Raw genomic sequence first — 21,520 nt, 5'->3', positions numbered from 1 at the left:
TGTTTGTGCTTTAGTGTGATGTCTCTTGATGAGATTTTCCATTGCCATGTATATTTGCAGTAGTAGTGAAAATAGAGGCAGTCATTATTTTTGTGAAAATATTGAGGTTAGCAGATGTTATTTATAAAAAAAACCTGATATTTCTCATGTACCAAAAATTTTATTGGCTGGCAAATGTATTTCCCTTAATATGCCCACTTATCCTCCAGTCTTTAAGTGCTGTATGAACTGGTCTTAAAATAATACACCTAAGTCAAGACCAAAGATTAGCTGTGCAGCCAAGTCGAAGACATAGCTGTAATACAAAGTAACTGATTCTTCACAAGACAAACGGCTCAGACACCAATACTGAAGATATTAGTATCCATCCCTCTTTTCCATGACTTCCTTTGACCTCTGTTGAAAAATAGCCTCATTTCAAAGTGTGCATTCCCTTACCATGATGTTGTACCTGGAACTGGAAGGGACAATAAGTATGAGCAAGACAGTTATTCATGATGCTCTTTAAAATAAGCGTTTCTTTCAAGTTACATAGATGTAATTACACAGATGTCTATCTACCCTTTAGGCAAAGGGTTACTGGTGGGATCTTTTGTTTTTTTTGCAACAGCTGCTGTTGTTAACTACTTACATGAGAGACAAAGATAATACAAGTACTTCACTTTTTGAGTACCCAAGAATAGTCTGTGAATTGCTGTAGGGTGCCTGCAGGAGCTCAACCTCTGTTTGAGAACTGCTACCTGGGAAGGATAGTCTGGCTGGTTCTTGCTACTGAAGAGGCAGAAGGGAGTTAAGAAATAACATTAGTATTTGCAACTAATCTTAATATGTAAGGACTGCTGAACTCATAATGCTGTATGGACAAAGTCTCTGTAGATATCTTCCCAGCATATCACATACTTGATACTTTTGCCTTCTGGAAAAGTGTAATAGGAAAGGTAGGGTGGATGGGCAGGCTGACAGGAGGTCTTTCTCAGTTAACAAGATGGTTAATGCTCAACTTGATCAATAAGATGATCAATTTTATTCAGGTAGGTATCTGTTTTGCCAGACAGTATTCAGTGTGTAATACTTATTACAAAATGTGGGGGAGAGGAGGAGAGAGTGATTTGAGAGAGTACTTGGTGATCAACAAATTTCTACGTGCTAGAGACTCATGAAAAACTTTGAATTACATAAAAGTGGAGTACTAGATATGGTAGACCCCATATAAACCAAACCTAGTCTCTAGATTTTGACATGTTCAGCTCTTTTGGATGTGTACTAACAATACCAAGCCAATGAGCAAGGTAATATTTTGTGTAAATTTAGCAGGAATTGAGCTCAGTTTTTAATCTGAAAAGGATGCGATGAGTATTGCGAAAGGTGCTTGTTTGTTTTTTTTTACACTCTCCAGTGCTCACAAGGAATACACCATCTTAGATCCATATGATGCGATCACAGATCCATGGATCATTATGAAATGTTTTCTTTCAGATTAATGGCCTTTTTTTTTTTGGTTGATGAAGCAACTGTTTTCAGTATGATAAATGTGTGTGTAAACTAAGCACAAGAAGATAAATAGATAATTTTCTTGTTTTCTAATTTGGGAATGAATGATAATTTTACGTTTGCAGAAATTAGGCAGATGATATGTAACGATGAAACCAGTTGTTGTTCCCCGTTTGAGCAATTTAATAAATGTGAAAGTATTGTTTGTTCTTAACATACACACCTTTGAGTCAACAGCTGAACTACGCTATATCTTATTAAATACATTTAGTCAAAATAAATCTGAATCTTTGTCTGAATATTGTTCAAATTCTGACACATGAAAGAAGAAGAGTCTGTGATTTTCGAAGGGGTTGAGACAGTTCACTCTGACCAACCACAAGGTTCAGCCTGATATTTCAAGAAGTTTCAAATTTCCTATAGTCAAGTAAAAGGAAAGAAAGAGGATTTTTGTTCAAACAACACTTATTTCAGTAGACATAAGTGAATGGACATGATGAATGTTACATCATGTATACATTTATAAATACACACTTTACACAGTGTACAGATGCCTGCTATTTTCCCTTATTCTGAAAAATGAATAGTTTTCAATCTATATATAGAAAGACTTCCAATGAGTAATGTGGGTAATGGCAACACACCAGCTTAAAACCAGCAAGTTTTGAAATATGTTTGTTTTACTTACTGTCAAATGGAATGTGGTAATGTTATGAACTGTAAGTGCTGTCTCCTAAGATGCCTGGGGTGAAATCTTGAACCTACTGAGACCAACAGGAATTTTGTCCTTAAATTCAGTGGCTTAAGCTTATGCGTTTATATGTCAGAACAGTGATTGGAAGCATAAAATCTCAGTCCCACCTGGGAGCCATCTCCTATAGTATAAACTTAAGAAATGAGTCAACTAAATACAGAAAAAAATCTTTACTGCAAGACATGTAAGCTGCAAAACCCAGCAATCTAAACACTAATGATTTTGCTTAGATTTTTGCAGTTCCTGTGTCATGTTCAAGTATGTCAAGTGTTCAAGTAATTTATTACTAAATAGATCCAGTGAGAATATTAGCCTCTTATGGTTATCATTCTGGTAGATGTTGATTGTCTGCACTGATACTATGCTAATATTTTCTTTCCACCATTCAAAATGTATTATAATAATATGAACCAAAGACCCAACTTTTCACAATACTCCTAAGAATCAATAGGCAGGTCCCTGAAGGTATAGCCTTGATTTGCATATGGATTGAAGGTTATGACTAGTAGTTATGATGCGCAGATTGACTCCACAACTTGTTAAAGTTGTAAAGTAGGTATGCTTTTTATTCGGCGCTGAGACGCACGGGGATAATTCCTTAAAGTCATGCGTGCCTCAGCGTTGTTTCCCTCTACATTTATTCTCTAAAGTTATATATATTCATAAGGTTGCATAATACGCCTATACATATTCATGTCCTATCTCCGCCTCATATTAGAAGTTAGAAGGTCCTTTGCGCCTGCGCAGTGCCCCCTCTGGTCATGGGCAGGGGTCTCAAGATGAAGTAACTGAGTCTTCCTCCTGTGGGTAGGGGTCTTCAGGATGAAGTAAATGAGTCTTCCTCTTCTTGAACTTTTCACCTTTTAGTCTTCATATATGGCCTTAGGGTTTGGTCGGTGTCCCAGCCATAAACCATCTGCATCTACCCCTTCAGGTGTCTGCTTTTCCTTATCAATAGCTGCTTATCAGTAGAATCAGGCCTCTGCTTTTCCTTGTCAATAGAACCAGGTGTCTGCTTTTCCTTATCAATGGTTAGTGCCTTTGTTCTGCTTAGTAGGCATGATCGGTACAGACAATACTTTTGTTTAAGCAAGGGAATTTCTCTAACCCCCTTGTACAACCCCCCTGTACAACCCCCCTGTACATTGGTTAACCCTGTAGCAGTTACATTATGTGAACACTTCAAGTAGCACCATCTCCTGAACTCTGTGGAAATAAATATTTTGTTGGCATGTATTAATTTAAAAATTGAACACCTAGTTATATTTTGCTGTGTTTTAAGATTAGTCCTTGTGTTCCATGAATGGAAAACAGTGTTTAAAAACTGAAAAGAAAAAAAAACCAGCTCCATGTGAAACACATTTTTCTGAAGCGATAGTCATACCATAAGTAATGGATTTATGTCCAACACCTTGCACTATGAAGCAATTCTTGACAGAGATAAATCAGCCTGAGAAAAGTGAAAAAAAACATGAATCAAAAGAAGGAGTGGGGGAAGAGAAGGTATTAAAACCAGACAAGCACAAAAATAACTAAGTTAACTGAATAAACATTATGAAAACAAAAGATAGTCAAGGGAATAGTAAGGAAGTAGCATAAATACTTCAAAGGAAGTCTTATTTTCATGAAAAACAATACTATGATTAGTCTCAGTTTTCTAGCCTAAAGGTATTTTTCTAAAATTCTTTTGCACATTATTCATATTCTTAGTATAGAGCCATGTTGGCTCCATGATTATTGGTAGTAGTGTAGCAACAGAAAGAGCTGTTTTGCTTTCTGCTTTGCATTCATTATTCAAGTGGGCTCGAATGGTAAAGTGGCAATGGAATTTGGCACTCAAGTGTCTACCTTTGGTCTCACAGCTAGAATTTGATTCCCAGCATTCACAGTATCTTTTGAAAATGATGAGTCAGACAGATGCTGGCAGACTTCCAGATCTTGGTTACATGTGTGAAAGGACACAGCTTTTCTTTTAAAGAAGGGAAAGAAAGAACGAAAAAAAATCCCAGATGAGCAGTCATAGTTTTGTGCCCAGAGAGAAGAAAGATGAACTAAATTTGCATTAGAAACCCCTGTACCTAATTAGGAAGCAGAAGAATGTACAGGAGGCACAAGAAGGTATCTCTTGCATTTCCAATTCTCAACAGCAGGAGAGGAAACAAAGTTTAAAATGATAACTTTTGTTTTAAAGAAAAGCTTTGTACTGCTGAAAACAATCCTTAAAAATAGTGAACAATAAATAGTAAATCTATATCTTAAAATAAATAAGCTAACTTTTCATCTTTCATCAACTACAAATTGACCTAAGTTTATTGACTTTAGAAACAATTTTCCTCATTTAAACCCACATGAGCTAGAGATATGATGTGAATCTTGTCACTGGGAGAAAGAAGTGAAGAGCTTCAGGCAATGGTGCAAATTGAAAGATACGTGTACCACCAGTAGAACCACTTTACCGCGTAAAGAAAGAATTGAGGTGTGGAACCTGGGTCCAATCTGGATTCTAAAACTCCCCCAAATTCAGGAATGGTCGGATATGATATTTTTCATTGAAACCAAACCCACTAATTTCCAATGAACTAGAGAAAGGGGCAAAAGGTTCAGACTCATTTTATGCCACGCACAAGGGTGACCTCTTCTGGCCGAGGACAAAGCTTTTAAACATTCTCCCCTGAGTTTTCAACCCCTTTTTTTAATCGTAAGTCAAATTGTTCCCTTCTGAAAAGAAGTGCCTGAAACTCCATTTACTAACACTGTGACTTTATTAATCAAAAATTCTAAGTGTGTATGGTATTTAATATGTCTATTGTATCAACCTGGCATATGCAAAGACTTCTTGGTATTTCTGGTACATTCTAAGTTACTCCAGAAATAGAATATCTGACCCTATGATTGCCACTGTTAAGGGTGAAAAAGTTCAGAGTAAAAAAATTAAAGTAAAAATTAGAGTTGAATTGTCAATTGTATTTACAGATGCAACTGCTATAGTTTCATATACAAATATAAATTCCCTACTGTATGGGGGTTTTGTAATCAGGCTCAGCAACACCACAGCTCATCCCTAAGTCTTGTATACAATTTACTCATATTTTAAGCTATTCCAAAATTGCAATATAACTTTATAAGCTGGGAAAATATTTCATGTAAAACATTAAAACAATAAGATTTATTATTTTTATAGTAATAAGTTACTCTGATTTTCTCAACAGAAGTGTTCTGATTGCCTCTGGAAAGCAGAAAAAATGATAAAGCTGTAAATGATCAGTTTCAAATAATTTTGAAAACTGACTATCTTCTTTTGCTCTTCAGATGAAAATACAGATGTAAAGTTTTAGCTATGGTTGGTCATTACCATAAACAAAAGATAAAATCTATGAAAGGTTGTTTAAATATTTTCAGTGCAATGGCTGAGGCTTCTTAAATATTGTTGCTGTTACAACAGATGAAGTTCCATCTGTAGTTGGTAGTAACTTAAGTTAAATTCAATATCGTGTTAAAGTCATTGATGGAGTTTAAATCTGTCAGCACTAAAAGAGGTCCCTTTTCCAAGACAAGGTTAGAAATTTCATCCTTGGGGTGATGAAACCTGGGAATACCATTGCTGCAAGATCCTTTTATAACTGATATTTTATGACATCAGTTCTCAAACTCAGAATTCCCAAGACACAGAAGCAACACATGGCTAAATTAATTCTTCATTTTCAATTGCTTTTTGACATATTCTTTGCAAAATACACCTGTCCTTATGTCTGAAGAGCCAACCCAGAGCTTCCTGGATAAACATCCTGATTATTTTTAGAAAGTTATTTAATACCTCATTAGTTTAAGCTTAAAATTCAGCTTAATAGGATAATAAATCCTTTGGAAATATCTATGCTGCAGTGTTAGCTGAAGGCCTGAAATTGTACTTGAGATAACTCCATCTTCACCTTGGCTGAAAGCTAATGTTGGACAACACCAAGCAATGAACATACCTGAATTTCCAACAGGTACAAACAGAACAGGTTTGAGGTTAAAGCCCATCCAGGAAAAGGCTCAAGCTTAACAAACTTAGATTATTCAGAACTCCAGCCCGGCTTGGACACAGACAACAGTGTTGTCTAACTGTAATTTTATTGGTTTAATTCATCTAGGATTTCTCTTTATGGTTGAAAATGAGCTTTAAATATATAGGGAAGAATTGGTAACTGGGAACTGAAGTAATTTTCTTTATTGAGGAAACATCTGGAAAACTTAGATACTTTCATATACAATGTTGGCAACATCAAAGCAGCAATCCAATAATATTCAGATATAATTGGGAAGTCATTGAAAATCTTTCCATTATAACTTCTAAACTTCCCCAGCTGCTAAGAAAAACACTGCCACACCACTCTGGCAGCCACACGCAAACCTATTTGAAGGCTGTGCCTCATACAGTTCAAGTGGCTGGGAATTTTAACTGCTACTGCAGGAAATGGGCAACTTCCAGGATACCTCTATTCAGGAGAAGAGCCTTTGTTCAGCACTGGGCTTTTTGATCGAAAATATAGAGCATGGTGGGATTGAAGAAAATCAGTTCAGTTGCCAAAATGAACTCTTCAAATCCGAAGCTTGTTGCCTGGTCTTCCTGTTTCTCTAGGGGGAAAAGAGGTAGGAAGCATCGCTATTGTAAACACCTTTCGGTTTAATTTTCTCACGTGAATTAATTCATCACATCTAACACTTAGAATTTACTAATGGGCAAGAAGAGTGTATACCTGTGGGTCTGAAAAGGAGATACTAGACTTGAAATACTGCTTTCTTTTTGATTCTCAACTGCAAAAATTCCAGGAACAGTCTGAGAAATGCCTCTCCACACTGAAGGGCTAAATTTTTGGTATGTGCTACCAAAAGTATTTATTAGTGCTATGGTACAGTCTGTTGCCTGATTTTGATGTGTAGGTGTAGATTTATTTCTTATGAGTGCTTCTATTTAAAATGAAATTTCAGTTGTTATTCTCTCAGAAAAAGAAAATAATGCATAAATTATACAAAGGAAATATGATATGAAATCTGAGACATCACAGAACTCACTAACCTTCTGGTAATCTTACTGTACTGTAGATTTTATTATCTTGCATCTGAATTTCTGTTACATTTTGTAATGAAAGAAAAAATTCACATTTAATAAAATATTTTCATTTTAAAGTACACATAAATGCACAAATGAAATGGGACATCATGCAATAACATTTTTAAAGCCCAGTGTTTGTATTACAGCATGGGTAACTCTACAGTGACAACTTATCAGTTTAGAACTTTCACTGGGAATTTTACAAGAAAGTTGTTTTACAAGTATAAGGGTCAGGGAATTCATGTTTCACTTTTCACCAATACAGAGGAAAAAGGATGTTGGGGGTTGGATAGAAAGATATCAGTAAATTGTTTCTTTTCAAAATCTTTTTTCTGCAATTTTTGTGTTAATTGCTCCCACCTTCTGCTACTTTAATGCAAAATGGCTTTGTTAATCACTCTACAAGAAGCAACCATTACACTTTTCTTTGAAACCATCAATATTGCCCTTCAGTCTATTTAGGTGAGATATTAATCCTTCTCTTTTCAAGAAACTGCCTTTTGAGCAATGTAATCTAGATTTTCCCTCCCTCTCTTCCTCCCTTACTCCATCCCTCCCTTCCTATCTATCTTAAAGCCTGTTGCTGCTTATACCTTCTAGGGTAGATTTGCTAGAAACTAAAGACAGCTGCAATAATTGAAACTCTAAAAGTATCTAGGACAGTTTTTACCTCCTAGTCAGTGGAAGAAACAAGGCACTTGATCTACATATTTTCATTTTCCTTACCTCTACAATAAACCACAAATGTTATCTTAATTTTTCCTATCTTCTTTGATTATTCCATTTTTAAGTTGGTAATGATCAGTACATGCATGCCTACAGCACAATTTAGTCTCATGCGTAAGTTTTGAAATGATCCTATGTTTATGGTGGAGCATACAGAAAATACCAAAATAGAGAATATCAAAACTGAAGCACTTCATAAGAAGAAGAAATGACAGTTCTCAGGATTTCAATTATTTAAGAAGATATTTACACACATCAGCCAACGACTGAACATATGAAATCTTAATACTGTATATGGCTTTCATATATCAGATGAATGTGGTATACTGAACACTTCTGTTCAAAGCATCACTGATACCACTTGTCCATAATAAGCAAATCTGCTATCCTTTATTTCCCTTATTTTCCATACTTACAACTTTTTCACTGAGTAGCATAACCACAATGGTTCTATGCAATAAGTACAATGTCCGGCTGGAGACCAGTAACGAGTGGCATCCCTCAGGGATCGGTGTTGGGACCAGTCTTGTTTAACATCTTTGTCGCTGACATGGACAGTGGGATTGAGTGCACCCTCAGCAAGTTTGCCAGTGACACCAAGCTGTGTGGTTCAGTTGACACACTGGAGGGAAAGAATGCCATCCAGAGGGGCCTTGACACGCTTGTGAGGTGGGCTGATGCCAACTTTATGAAGTTTAACCATGCCAAGTGCAAGGTCCTACACCTGGGTCGGAGCAATCCCAGGCACAGCTACAGGTTGGGCAGAGAAGCGATTCAGAGCAGCCCTGCGGAGAACGACTTGGGGGTGTTGGTTGATGAGAAAATGAACATGAGCCGGCGCTGTGCGCTTGCAGCCCAGAAAGCCAACCGTATCCTGGGCTGCATCAAAAGGAGCGTGACCAGCAGGTCAAAGGAGGTGATCCTGCCCCTCTATTCTGCTCTCGTGAGACCTCACTTGGAGTATTGTGTGCAGTTCTGGTGTCCTCAGCATAAAAAGGACATGGAACTGTTGGAACAAGTCCAGAGAAGGGCCATGAGGATGATCAGGGGACTGGAGCACCTCCCTTATGAAGACAGGCTGAGAAAGTTGGGGCTGTTCAGCCTGGAGAAGAGAAGGCTGCGTGGAGACCTCATAGCAGCCTTCCAGTATCTGAAGGGGGCCTATAAGAATGCTGGGGATGGACTCTTCATTAGGGACTGTAGTGATAGGACAAAGGGGTAACGGGTTAAAAGTTAAACAGAGGAAGTTTAGGTTGGATATAAGGAAGAAATTCTTTCCTGTTAGGGTGGTGAGGCACTGGAGTAGGTTGCCCAGGGAGGTTGTGAATGCTCCATCCCTGGTGGTGTTCAAGACCAGGTCGGACGAGACCTTGGGTGATATGATTTAGCGTAAGGTGTCCCTGCCTACAGCAGGGGGGTTGGAACTATATGATCTTAAGGTCCTTTCCAACCCTAATTATTCTATGATTCTATGATACTATTCTCTGATTCTACATCCAGGCTTCTGTCAGAGGTGTCAAAACAAACTCATGAAAAGCTTTGCCTATCTAGTGTCTTCCCAAAATGCAGAGCAAGGTATCCCCAGAATTACTTAAGAGACCTCCAGAGTGTTAGATCCCTGAGGATCTGAATGCAACAGCAGTGGTACCACTTGGCTGAAGAACATCCTTTGAGCCTTCCCTGTTTTGAAACAAATCATTACAATAGAAAAATAGCTCAGAGATCTAGTTCATTTAAATAATCTTCTAATCTGACCTGCAAACCTGTCTCATTACCTCAGCCATTTAGCTATGTATTTCCCTGTATGAATGGAAGTCATTCTTCATTCATAGATGCATGAGCATTTGTTCCCATCCTAGAAATCTTGTGCTGGCTAAAATCTTCTTTGACAAAACAGCTGACCAGCTCTAACTTTAGAGCTAGATCTGTCCTCAAAGCTAGGACATACTAACTCCTCTTCAGATCATAGTTTTTGTGGTGGGTCTGTTGAAAGAATTTTGCTTTCCATAAAGTAAATCAAGTTTCTGAAAGCCAGTAATTATCCACGATATCTCCTTAACCGTAAATGAGAGATAAAGTATTATACAGTGCCATATCCAAGATTCCATAACTGCAATTTTTTAAAACATTCCCAGCACATACCATTGAACAGTTTTACTAATCTGTCAGGAGAGTATCTCACCAGACAATCCTTTAACTGTGGTGAGGGTTTCTGTTTCAGATAAAATGGGACTGCTGATCTTTTGATTAACCTCTACCATAACCTCAATATATCAGATAGGTCAATTGATACTACACAGCTAAAAGTGGCTACTTATAGTGGCTTCCAGAAGACTCTGGAAAGCTCTGCCTGAACCTTTCAAATAAGTTATATTTTAGAATGAAGAGGACTGTGGGTTTAGGTCATCACTTGACATTCTGGGCAACAGATTTCAGGTCAGAAGCCAGGTCAGCAGCCACTCCTCAGATCTGCACTCCCACAGATGGTTAGATCCCACATGTCATAAATCAGGTAAAAGATCAAATTCTAATACATCCAGGAAACCAAGAGGTATGTTTAAAAGTCTTATATCATTCTGTCCAGGATTTCCCTTACCAAAAGAAAGGCTTAACATCTAACTTCAGACCTGGATGCTCCATCATCAATTTAACACATCCAGCTTTGTCGATCTGTTCATACAGCAAGGTTAGCCTAGCCACAGTCATTGACTTTTCAAGCTATGTGGTGGATACATAGTCATCCACTTTTCAAGATTATCCTCTAATGTCCTTTTAGAAGTAAGTCTTCCAGTGTTATACTGTTCCTTTGATTCTTACAGAGTACTTTCATTTTGCTTGTCTTCCTGCCTATTGTTAACAAGGCCAGTCACAGGCAATTCACTGGTACGGCGATAGAGGAAACATTTTGAATGCCATACTTCAGACATGGCAGTTTGGTAAATGTAAAGGACCAATGATAATTGGTAACTACTTCACAAAGTTCAGATTAGTGCTACTCTAACATAGGAAGGAAACCCCTTCTATCCTACTGCCATCCCCAGTCCTTTTCTTTATCAGTACTAAACTGATTCAACCTCCACCCTCCAAGAGGAAGAAAAAAAGCTTAAAACCTTCCCTAGCCACAAACATATATGTACATTTCTATAACTACTGGAGGCTGGAAACCCAGCACCTGTGCATGATTTCTTTACAAAATGGGACCAGCTGCCTTTTTAAGGGTCCCAGAACTCTAATGCTCTGTTATATGGGAGTGGGGGAGGAACAAATTTCTTACATTTTTCTTAAGCAAGCACTAGAGTGGAAGATAAATTAGTGCTTATGGACTCATGAACAGGAGGTTAAGATGAAGGCAGAAATAGAGTTAGGGCAAAGTTGGGAGGACTGTCATGGTTTAACCCAGCCAGCAACTAAGTACTTAGCAGCCACTCCTTCTCTCCCCCTGCCACAGGACGGGGAGGAGAATCAGGAAAAGGTAAAACCCATGGGTTGAGATAAGAACAGTTTAATAATTAAAATAAAATATCATCATCATCACCTTAAGAGGGAGGAGAAAGAGGGGAAAGAAGGCAGAAATAAAACCTAAGACAGGCAAGTGATGCACAATACAGTTGCTCACCAGCTGCTGACCAGTGCTCAGCCCTACTCTGAGCAGTGATCAGTCCCTTCCAGCCAACTTCCCCCCAATTTATATACTGGGCATAATGTGCTGTTGTATGGAATACCCCTTTGGCTGGTTTGGGTCAGCTGTCCTGGCTGTACTTCCCCCTCCAGCTTCTTGTATACTGCTGACAGAGCACGAGAGACTGAAAAGCTCTTGACTAGTGTAAGCACTACTAAGCAGCAACTAAAACACTGGTGTGTGATCAACATTGTTCTCAAATTAAAGCCAAAATGCAAAACTGTACCAGCTACTAGGAAGAAAATTAACTCTATTCCAGCTGAAACCAAGACAGGGTTCTGCTGTAAATCAAGAAAGAACAAGAAAAAAAAAGAACAATAAGGCTGAAGGAAAACGAGTATCCTGGAGAAGATGTAAAATATAGGCTAGGAAGGAAAATGAGACTAACTGGGCATGAATAAGGCAGGAAGCAAGAGGTACAGTAGAAAAAGGGAGACTAGAATTAATATAAATGTGAGCAAAGTATATATTAAGGTAGGAAGTCACTTCTGCACATAAACTAGAAAAATAAAACCCCAACTGTTGAATTAATATGTTATTTTTACTTATTTTATACAGAAAACTGGAAGAATTTGCTCGTAAAGAGGAACCAACTTGAGGAATTATTTCGAAAGTGGGGTTTGGACACAGTAGACCAGAACAGCTGCTAGGAAGCCATTACAGTCCATTGTGCAAATTTTTCTTAGTTCAGTGCTTATTGGCTTAATAGAGTGCTCACCAGGAATCTTTATGGTCCCCCCTATTAATCTTTCTGTCAGCTTTGCACAAATTCCACACTTAAAAAAATATCCCCAGCCCCTCTACACTTAAAGCATGACAAGAATGCAGAGGGAGTTAGACCCACTCTTCCAAAAAAAGAAGGGGGCTGCACAGTGAAGATACTGCGCATTGCAAAGGTAACAGGGGAACCACATTACTGTGCCTGGCTACCTCTCATTCCCTTTCCCTATATCTAAACACCTAATTTACTTTGACTCCTCATTGCTTCTCACAGAACCAGAGTTTTCATTTCTTTCAAGGTAAAGCAGATGTGCCCCTCATCACATCCCAAAAAACAAGGGGGACAGAGTTCTACTCTTCACTCATCCTTACCTGCCACTTCCACTCAAAATGATCATTTAAGTAGAACTCCTAGCCCAAGGACTGACAGAAATCTTCTTGATATTTGTTTACACAAAAGGCATCTTTAAAAGGATTATTGTGGGGTGGATATAATTTTTTCCTCTGTGGTCAAAACAAAGTGTAGTAGCTTGTTTTTTAAACCCACACCAGTGCACTCACATAGCTTTTGGAATGGTACTGCATATGCACTATCCATCCACAAGGCAGTAACTAGAGATGACTCAAATAATAGAAGAAAGGTTGCATTGAACCTGTGTGGGATTTTTTCTAGTATATGCGTCCGGTATATGCAAAATAGATCCTGAAACATCATTAATTTTATGTTCTCCCTTCAGTCCTGAGCATGATAAATTGTCAGATCATTTTTCTTACAAATTAAGTAAGCTTTGATTTATCTTTGAACTAGGCTTCAGGCTGGGGTAAATTTTTCCTAATTGAATTGTAGTCACTAAAAAAACTGCAGAGATGTGTTGACATAACCTAAACCACTGTGGTTCTGATGGTTTGTTTAGCATAGCTCTTTGCTTTGGAATGGCAAGTTTAGAGAAAAATCTGTACAAATTGCACTCCTCAAAGCACATAAAGATCTGTGACCTCATGCAGCAGTTATTGCGAAGTATTTAAACTTTTATCTGGAGGTGGTTGGTCCTTTTCTATCACATGTATCTAAGACTGCAATCTAGCTCATCCTGCTGTGCAGCCAGAACTGCAGAGCTTTGTCTTGGATCCCACCCTGAAGCTCATCCTTTTTTGAGATTACTCTGTGAAAAGTGGTTACAAGTACATTCATTTCTCCAAATCTTCCCTTTGAAAAGGCTTTTACTTACGAGAACCTTTCATGGTACATCTGAGTTGTGGATCTGAAAGATGAGGCTGAATTTTCCATGTGTAGCAAATAGAATGAATACAGCAACAGACTACAGAATGCTATGTAAATTATTCACAGGATTTAGGATGTTTGGTTATGTCTTGCATTAATCAGTATGGTTTTAATTACACAAATGAAACACATTTTTTTACTAAAGGATCAAGTATCCAAATTTGAAGATAACAGACTTTTCACATGTTTTATACCTTCTGTCATGACAGATCAAGATATCATTCACTGCATAATGTATATTACTCTTTTAACAGTAATGTTAGTTTTCTTCAGGGCAATGTCATAACAAATAAATATATAACAAAAATGTGATGTCTTTATATCCTTAACATCTGAGGTGTGAGATCGCCTACATTAGCAACTGCCCTTGAGCTAAACAAGATAGCCTGAAAATTCAAATCTGTAGAAGACTTTACTGTTGTCCTTGTGGTTAAGAATTTATAGATAGACTGGTGCCAACTTTTACTATGTATGTAGCTTTGGGTTTTTGGATTTTGTTCAACTTCTAAAAGCCTGTTTTGACAGCACAGATTTGTCTCTGGGTAAAACAGCTTAAAGACAGGCAGAATGCAGCTTCCCATGTATTTGAAAAGAACCTATGAATTTGAAAGGCTCTCTGAAAGAATGATTTAAAAAAAATTAAGGGACAGACATGGAGTTACTTGGAGTAAATCAGCACAGCTCATTCAAATTCAAAGAAGCCACACTGATTTATACCAGATGAGGATCTGCCCATAATAAAATCAGTTTAAAATTTAAATATTTATATAACTGAGGCATTACAGAAAGTTTAAAAGTAAAAGACTTTTCTTAATTTTTCCAGTCAAAGTCCCATGACTTTTTGTGGTTACTGGTATGTTTCCACCATGCTGTATTTTTAACAAAGTTACTGGTTCTTAATTTGCTGCAGGCCATCATGTATCTGTATCTGTGTGTAATACTGAGCTGAACAAATTAAGCAGAATAAAAATAAAGCTATTTCTTTTTTCTAAAAGAGCTTTAAAATTAACAAAAGATAATTGCCCTTGATTTACAAATACAAGGTGATAACTAGCAAGGCAAGGTTTGTTAACATCTAACATCTGAACAGTGAATAGAACTTCAAAAAAATCTAAGGAAATTTCAGCACACTTATGTCCAACTGAAGGCTCTTCATAAATCTAATGTTGTCATTCTTTGAGTTCTCCCTTTGGATGGTGCTTGGGCCCAAGTTTTGCAGATTGTTTTTCCCAGATATGTTCTTGTATTTATTGGCAGCTCCCCTGAAGTCAATGACTTATTCTGTGTAGGAGACCATGTGTGTAAACTGAAGGTATTTTAATAAAAAACTGCAGATTAAAGGTGTTTGGTTGAGGGCTTTTAAGTACAGTTTCATATTCTGGTCCATGTATACCTCAAGGAACATGTGATTCAGTACTTTTAATGTTTTGCATAGTTCTTTGTGCTGATCCATAGTCCAGATGTTCCAGCAGAAGTTATCAGGAAGCCAATACGCTGCTTGGGACCATTTTTTTTAAATACAAAGCAATGAGTCAAGTCATCCGCTTGGAATAATAAAAAGAATTCCCCCTCCTCCATGAGAACAGCTCAGCTTAGTTCACTCATCTAGCAGAAAAAGAATTTTAAACCTGAGTTTTCACAGTGCCATCTCATTTTGGAAGTACTTGGCATTTACAGCCTGTTAAGATGGTTTTCCATGTTGTCCAAGTATTATTAAAAGTGTCTGGAGTTTCTTTACACAGATAAGTATATTAGGACTGAGTTTCAGCTAAGAAAGTTAAAAGGTGGTTAAGCATTGCTGGAATGTCAGCCATTTAGTCTGTGCTTTTGCTATGCAGGAAGCATACATAAGTTCTCCATTGCAAACCCATTTCCAGGGCTCACTTCTTCATACAAATATGTCTGCACATAAACTGTACATCTGGAGCTGTTGATCTTTGATTTTTATATGAGCTGAATAAGTTGCTTAAATGAGCATGCACTTTTCAATGGTCTTTTAGGTCAATATGTAGGCTACCCACCTTAGTCATAATATAACTGAGCCCTTCTACATTTTAGTTGAAATTTCCTTTTGTAATTCAGACTATGATTGTTGCTATTCTGACTTTCCAGATGTTTTACTTGGCACAGGTTCATTGCAAAACTTTTTTCAGTACAAATATTGCTAATTTGAACCATCCAGATCCACTAATTATAGGCATTTCTGGAATCAGAATGATTTCCCCACACTAGCATCAGTGTATTATACGCTTGTTTAGGCAGGAAAATATTTAGGTGAAAAATTAAGAGTTGATTCATAAATATAAAACTTAAAATACCTGTATAACTCCCCTTCACCTCTCCCCAAAAAATAAAATGCTTGGGACGTCTTTAAATAGTAGTTTCAGATATTTTTTTCAGAGTAAGATTCATTGGGAAATAATGTATGTCCATATGTTCATACTTTTATTGTGTGTAAGGTGCTTTGAATACTCTTAAATGAGGTAGTGTTCAAAATAGCTGCTACATACAGAATGAAAAAGTTTGAAAGTATTGTGTACAGCAACATTCTGGGTGAAAGGTATCTTTTGATTATATCAAAAGGTAATGGCCTGAAGTTTATTTAACATTTCAAGTATACTAGGAAGATGTCTCTTTTAGGTACATGTACTTATATCTGAATATACACTACACCCCTCATAATTTTTAATATATTTATTCTCCCTAACAATCCTGCCAGGAAGTAATATTATTTATTAGTCTATTAAATTATTTTCTATTAAAAAAGAATAAAAACCAATGTGCTAATGAAATTCATATATGAAACAAATCTGTGAGAAACTAATTTTAGATTAGAGTCACAATAATGTATGATTTTTAATTATTCCTTTTGTTTTATTCACATACATAGAAAAGCATATTCATTAATACATGTATTCAAAAGTATGACTTATCTGATTATAGTATTATTCAGAACCACTATTCTGTAAGGCTAACCATTCTGCTGTTTGAGGAGCATATCATATTGCAGAAGTAAGGAGGAATGGTAGCTTCTAAGCTAACTTTATTGGTATTAGGAGCCCCTAAGTGTGGCATCTGCAAATGAGACATGATAATATATTACAAAAGCACAACATGCCTCAACTAAGCAACACTGTAGCAGCTAGTAACACAACAGACTCCCACATGCAGTCAGACCATACACAATTAGGCAAACAACAGAAATTATGAATGAAATGGGGTCTTGGGATTTGTCCTGAAAGATACTGCAGCTGAACATCATTGACATAAAACATTTGGGAAAGAATTTCAATGATGCTCACCCTGAGAGGAAAAGGCCTCATCAACCTCTTTGGGTTATATCCCAGGGTACTCAACCACTCCAATTCATCCGACTCCAGTTGTCATGATCAGAGAATGGGCAACAGGTGTTCCTCCGTGGAAGGGAGGGTCAGGGATACCAGGAAAAGGGGAGCAAGGAGATTTGATGAAGCACATGCATAAAGCCCAGCTAACAGTTGGTGAAAAGATGACATTGCAGATAGGAAGGAAGTGCTAGCAAGTGAATAAAAGCCAAAAGGATGCTTTCAAAAGATAGATGTTAAATGTGTATGTGGTTAGAAAAAGATGCCCTCATTTTTAAAGGAAGCTATTTCACAAGGACTATTTGTATATTTGCTAGTGAATATGAATAAGACACTGTCGCATAATGGGAAGTAAACTTGAGAAAAAAAGGAAAGATTTTTATCTCAAATATTCAAGTTTAATCCAGGGTTCTGTTGAGACTATACACATATAAAAAGGTCAAATTTATTTCGAAATATGAAAAGATTTGCAGCACAAAATGCCTTTCCTAGAATATTTGCAGAACCATTATAGCTTAAGAATTTTATTCAGTTATTTTTCCTTTTGGGGCCAAACTTCCTCATTTTTTTTCTTCAGAACTACAGAACTTGACAACATTTATGGCCTTGAAATGTATAATAGCTTCAGGCAGTATTAATTCAGCCCCGATACTGCTATGCTGAAGCAAATCACCAGTAAAATTAGCACTAATTAAAACCAAAAATATTTAAAACCTAATTTCTCATTCCAAAACTGTCCACTTAGTGAAACCCAATTAAAATGCAATTAGCTTTAGAAGAGATATATATAATACGTAAGAAGGTTAATTGCTCTACACTTTGCGGGTCTAATTTGTTTTCAGATTACCTAGTATAAGAAAACTTAAGATGTCTTTTAAATTTTTCACTCGTAGGGAATATTCATTGTTATATGTTACCTACACTTAAGTATTGTTATTAAAAAGGAGAAACAAAATTGTATATTGTGAATAATTCTGTATTTGTCGTTTGCTCATGATAGCTCCAAAAGATAGGATTTTTAGTAATAAACATCTCTATTTTAAGAAATTCCTTACTTTCAAAGATGCCCAAGTGGTTATTTTCATCTACTTAAATCAACGTTTTTCAGCTTTCAAAGATACTGAGTCAAAACCTAAATAGCTATTAATGGGAGGTTAGACACCTGCTTGATGTTATGATGAATCACTTCTGCCTAGGTAGCTATTTCTCATTACTGACCTGTGAAGGATGTGAACATTTAGCTGAGATGGATGCCTAGGTTCCACATTTCTTGGATGATTTGATGACATGAATCACCACTAATTTTATATACTAATTTAATTTAGAGAAAAAAGTTTACGTTATTATAAATCATTTGTACTTGCTTCTGGTAGCAAGATTAATTTTAAATTTTTGTTATATTGTTAAAGGATGAAAGAAATCAGTATTGAAAGCCAATGAAACCAACTTACTTCTCAAATGTATTAGTTAATAAATTATGAACCAGCTTCAAATGGAAACTAAATTCTGAGTCTTCACTGTTAAGTAGGTAAACATCCTTATTCATCTTTACTGTTCACCCTACCAGGCTTTATTTATCATTAAGTACTGATGGGCTAAAAAGATCTCCCTTCGTTTGATATGTGTATTTGAACTCCCTGCTTCTGAAGTATATAAGGAATTCTTCTGCCTTTTTTGTACCTGTTAAAATGACATCTTCTCTGTCCACAAGTAGGTCTATCATTTTAGAATTTCTCTTTCTGCTATTATGTTTAAACTGTGTTAGTTATTTAGCTATATATCAAGGGCTTTTTATCTTAAATAGCTCATACATTTCATTCTCTTTTTTGCATTTGCATGCAAACATTTGCATTGCTCTTTTTCTTTTTTTCCTATCAGCTGCTTTCAGTTCACTTTAGTGCTAGAAAAGCTTTTAACAAAAGCTGTCTTTGATTTGCTTTGGGTTTAGGTTGGGTTTAATTAACTTTTAAATATTTTATTAATTTGAAGTAAAAAGAGATTTAAAAAATAAATTACAAGTAGTTTTTGGTTTGTAGTACGTTTGTTTCTTATTTGGTGATCCTAGATGTGGATTTTATTTACATCCATAAATTGCATCAAAGAGATGGCTCTTAGCAGGTAACTATGATTTTCACTTTTTTTTAAATAAAGAGAAAATTGGTGTATTTTCTGATTTCACTGCTCATTTTTATAAAGGAAACATCAGGAAAAAATTACCCTCTGGCCTTATGTCTGGTAAATTATAATTACAGAGCAAGCCAGACATTGTCAAGCTTGGAAGAATTTAAATACCTGTTGGTTTTAAACAGTCTTTTTTTTTTCCTAAAAATCTTGAACAAGCTATTTGGAAGTTTCAGAGATAAATATCACTTTTTAGGTGAATGTGTTTTGTTATGGAAATGCTGTACCTGTACAAAACCATTTTGGATGCTTGGGGTTTTAATGTTTACATACCCTTAAGAAAATCATGATAAAAGTATCTAAGGAAGTGGATTTATGTGGGTATATAAATATATCTATACATACATTAATAAATTGTCTTTTAATGTAAGTCATATGCCTGAGCCTAGACTTGTCCCACATCCAACGCATCTGGGTGCAAGCCCAGGCTGAGCCATAGGCTCTGGATGTGCTCTGGATGAGACCTCCGGCCCTATGGTTAACTTTCCTACCCTCTGCAGCACAAACACGCACGAGAAGGTACCACCAGTTATTCTGTGTGTGTCCTCCATCACCCCTCACAGTAGTGTCAATCATCTGAACACTCCTTGGCCTGCTCCATCACCCAGTACACTAACAGCCTCTGCTTCTGAGGCACGTAGCCTGCCTGAGCAGGGTGCAAGTCATATTATATCAATCACTTCTGGACCTGGGGCTGTGTAACCTCTTGTTATTCTAGCTTCTTCAGAGATGAAATGTATATGTAGTATGTATATATATCCTATGAAATAGAATACATTGTAGAAAGTAGGACTTGATTTTTGACTTCTTTCTTCTTGATGACTTTGAGTCATTATTGTGTGGGGCGATACAGTGGAAGAAGGGGGGGGAGTGAGTGAACGAGCTGAGTGGTTGGGTTTAAACCATAACATTTTCTAATGGGATTGTTGGTTTGTTTGAGTTTCTGTTGGTTTTGGTTTTTTTTGGTTGGTTTGTGTGGGTTTGTTTTTGTTTTTTTTTTTGTTTTGTTTTCTGGCTTCTCATGACTTACTTTTCATGAAAAAAGAAAAAGGAAAAGAGAAAAAAAGCAAAAAAAAAGCCTTATTTAAAAGCAAAAATATTGAAAGCAATTAATAAATCTGTGTTTAATCTTTTAAGGAGAAAAGTATTGCTTGTGAAGAAAACAGCTTAACACCACCAGAAAATTATCACGTCTCCCAGAGTAAGCAAGAAAACCTTGTAAATAATAATTACCTTTTTGGTCTGCATAGATAACTACTCTCATGGGAGGTTACCTACAATGAAAAACTCCAGCATTATTTCTCCAGTCCTTTGTTTATTTTGTCATTAATATTTTTCAACTGTCTGGACAAATAGTAGCAGATATCAAACACATTTTTTGTAAACTGTAATTACTATCAAAGCAAGCTCAGGGCATAACTGTTTTTTAAGAGAAACAACCCATTATAAATAAGTCTAGCTCTATTTGTGCATTGTGAGTAGAGCCAAAGTTGACAGCTTATGGCAGCAATGATATGTACAAAAAATTTAGCATCACAACTGTAGAGGAAGAGTCTTGGCTTAAACAGATCAGAACAATTTTTTATTTCAGTTGACTAATATCCTTCAAAAATAGCTTCGTGGTTCTTCCATTTGATGATAAATTTGTAAGAGTCTTTGCCTGTAGGAATGTGGTAGATGAGAAAGATATGGACAGAAATAAAATCCAAGCAGAACAAAAGGTGCACAGAGGACCTCTGTGACAGTTAAAGTCCCTTATTGATTGATGTAGCATTTAGTACCTTCAGATAGGAGATCTGAACTTGGACGCTCTGCTTTTACTGTTATCTTCCTATATAAACTTCTTAAATAGGGAGAAGGACTGACTCCTGCATATGTAATTTTGACAGGAGAAAGGAAATTGCTAAAGCCATGTGCTCACAATATCTTCATGAAAATCCTGGTGATTTTCATGTACACTGAACCTCAGGTCTTCAGTAGTACTGTTCCAAGAACAGTAGATAAATATGAGAAGATCATGTTTTTCTCTTATTATTACTACTATCATGGTTGATGATTATCATAAATTAATATTGAAATGGAGTTTGGATGGCACTGTAGAATTTCAGAAAGAAAAAGCCCAGTTAAATCAATAAGTTGTATGAACTTTGGTTTTCAGATAAGTGGAAATAAAGAACTTACAGTATTTCCTCTGTAAATTTATATTTAGTAGAAAATATGCATTGAATTAAAAAGGACATCAGCTAAA

The 21,520-nt window shown here is 36.5% G+C and overlaps 2 long non-coding RNA genes across 2 annotated transcripts in view; both read right to left on the bottom strand.

Moving 5' to 3' along the window:
- LOC130608661 (uncharacterized) overlaps positions 1-20,618 on the bottom strand; it is a 48,858-nt gene extending 28,240 nt beyond the window's left edge. The window contains exon 1 of the long non-coding RNA XR_008974600.1: positions 20,551-20,618. This is a non-coding gene — a long non-coding RNA (uncharacterized LOC130608661). The remainder of the gene's footprint in view (positions 1-20,550) is intronic.
- On the bottom strand, positions 357-3,685 carry LOC130608660 (uncharacterized). The gene is made up of 3 exons (XR_008974599.1): positions 3,630-3,685; positions 641-771; positions 357-457 (listed from the first exon to the last, which is right to left on the bottom strand). It is a non-coding gene; the product is annotated as an uncharacterized LOC130608660 (long non-coding RNA).
- Positions 20,619-21,520: the final 902 nt, after the last annotated feature.

Source organism: Pezoporus wallicus, unplaced genomic scaffold, assembly GCF_028554395.1.
Source record: "Pezoporus wallicus isolate ANWC-B61680 ecotype Strahan unplaced genomic scaffold, APGP_CSIRO_Pwel_v1 scaffold_13239, whole genome shotgun sequence".
Taxonomy (NCBI): Eukaryota; Metazoa; Chordata; class Aves; order Psittaciformes; family Psittacidae; genus Pezoporus; species Pezoporus wallicus.
Note: the sequence above shows the minus strand (reverse complement) of the source record. Positions and strands in the feature narration are given on the sequence as shown.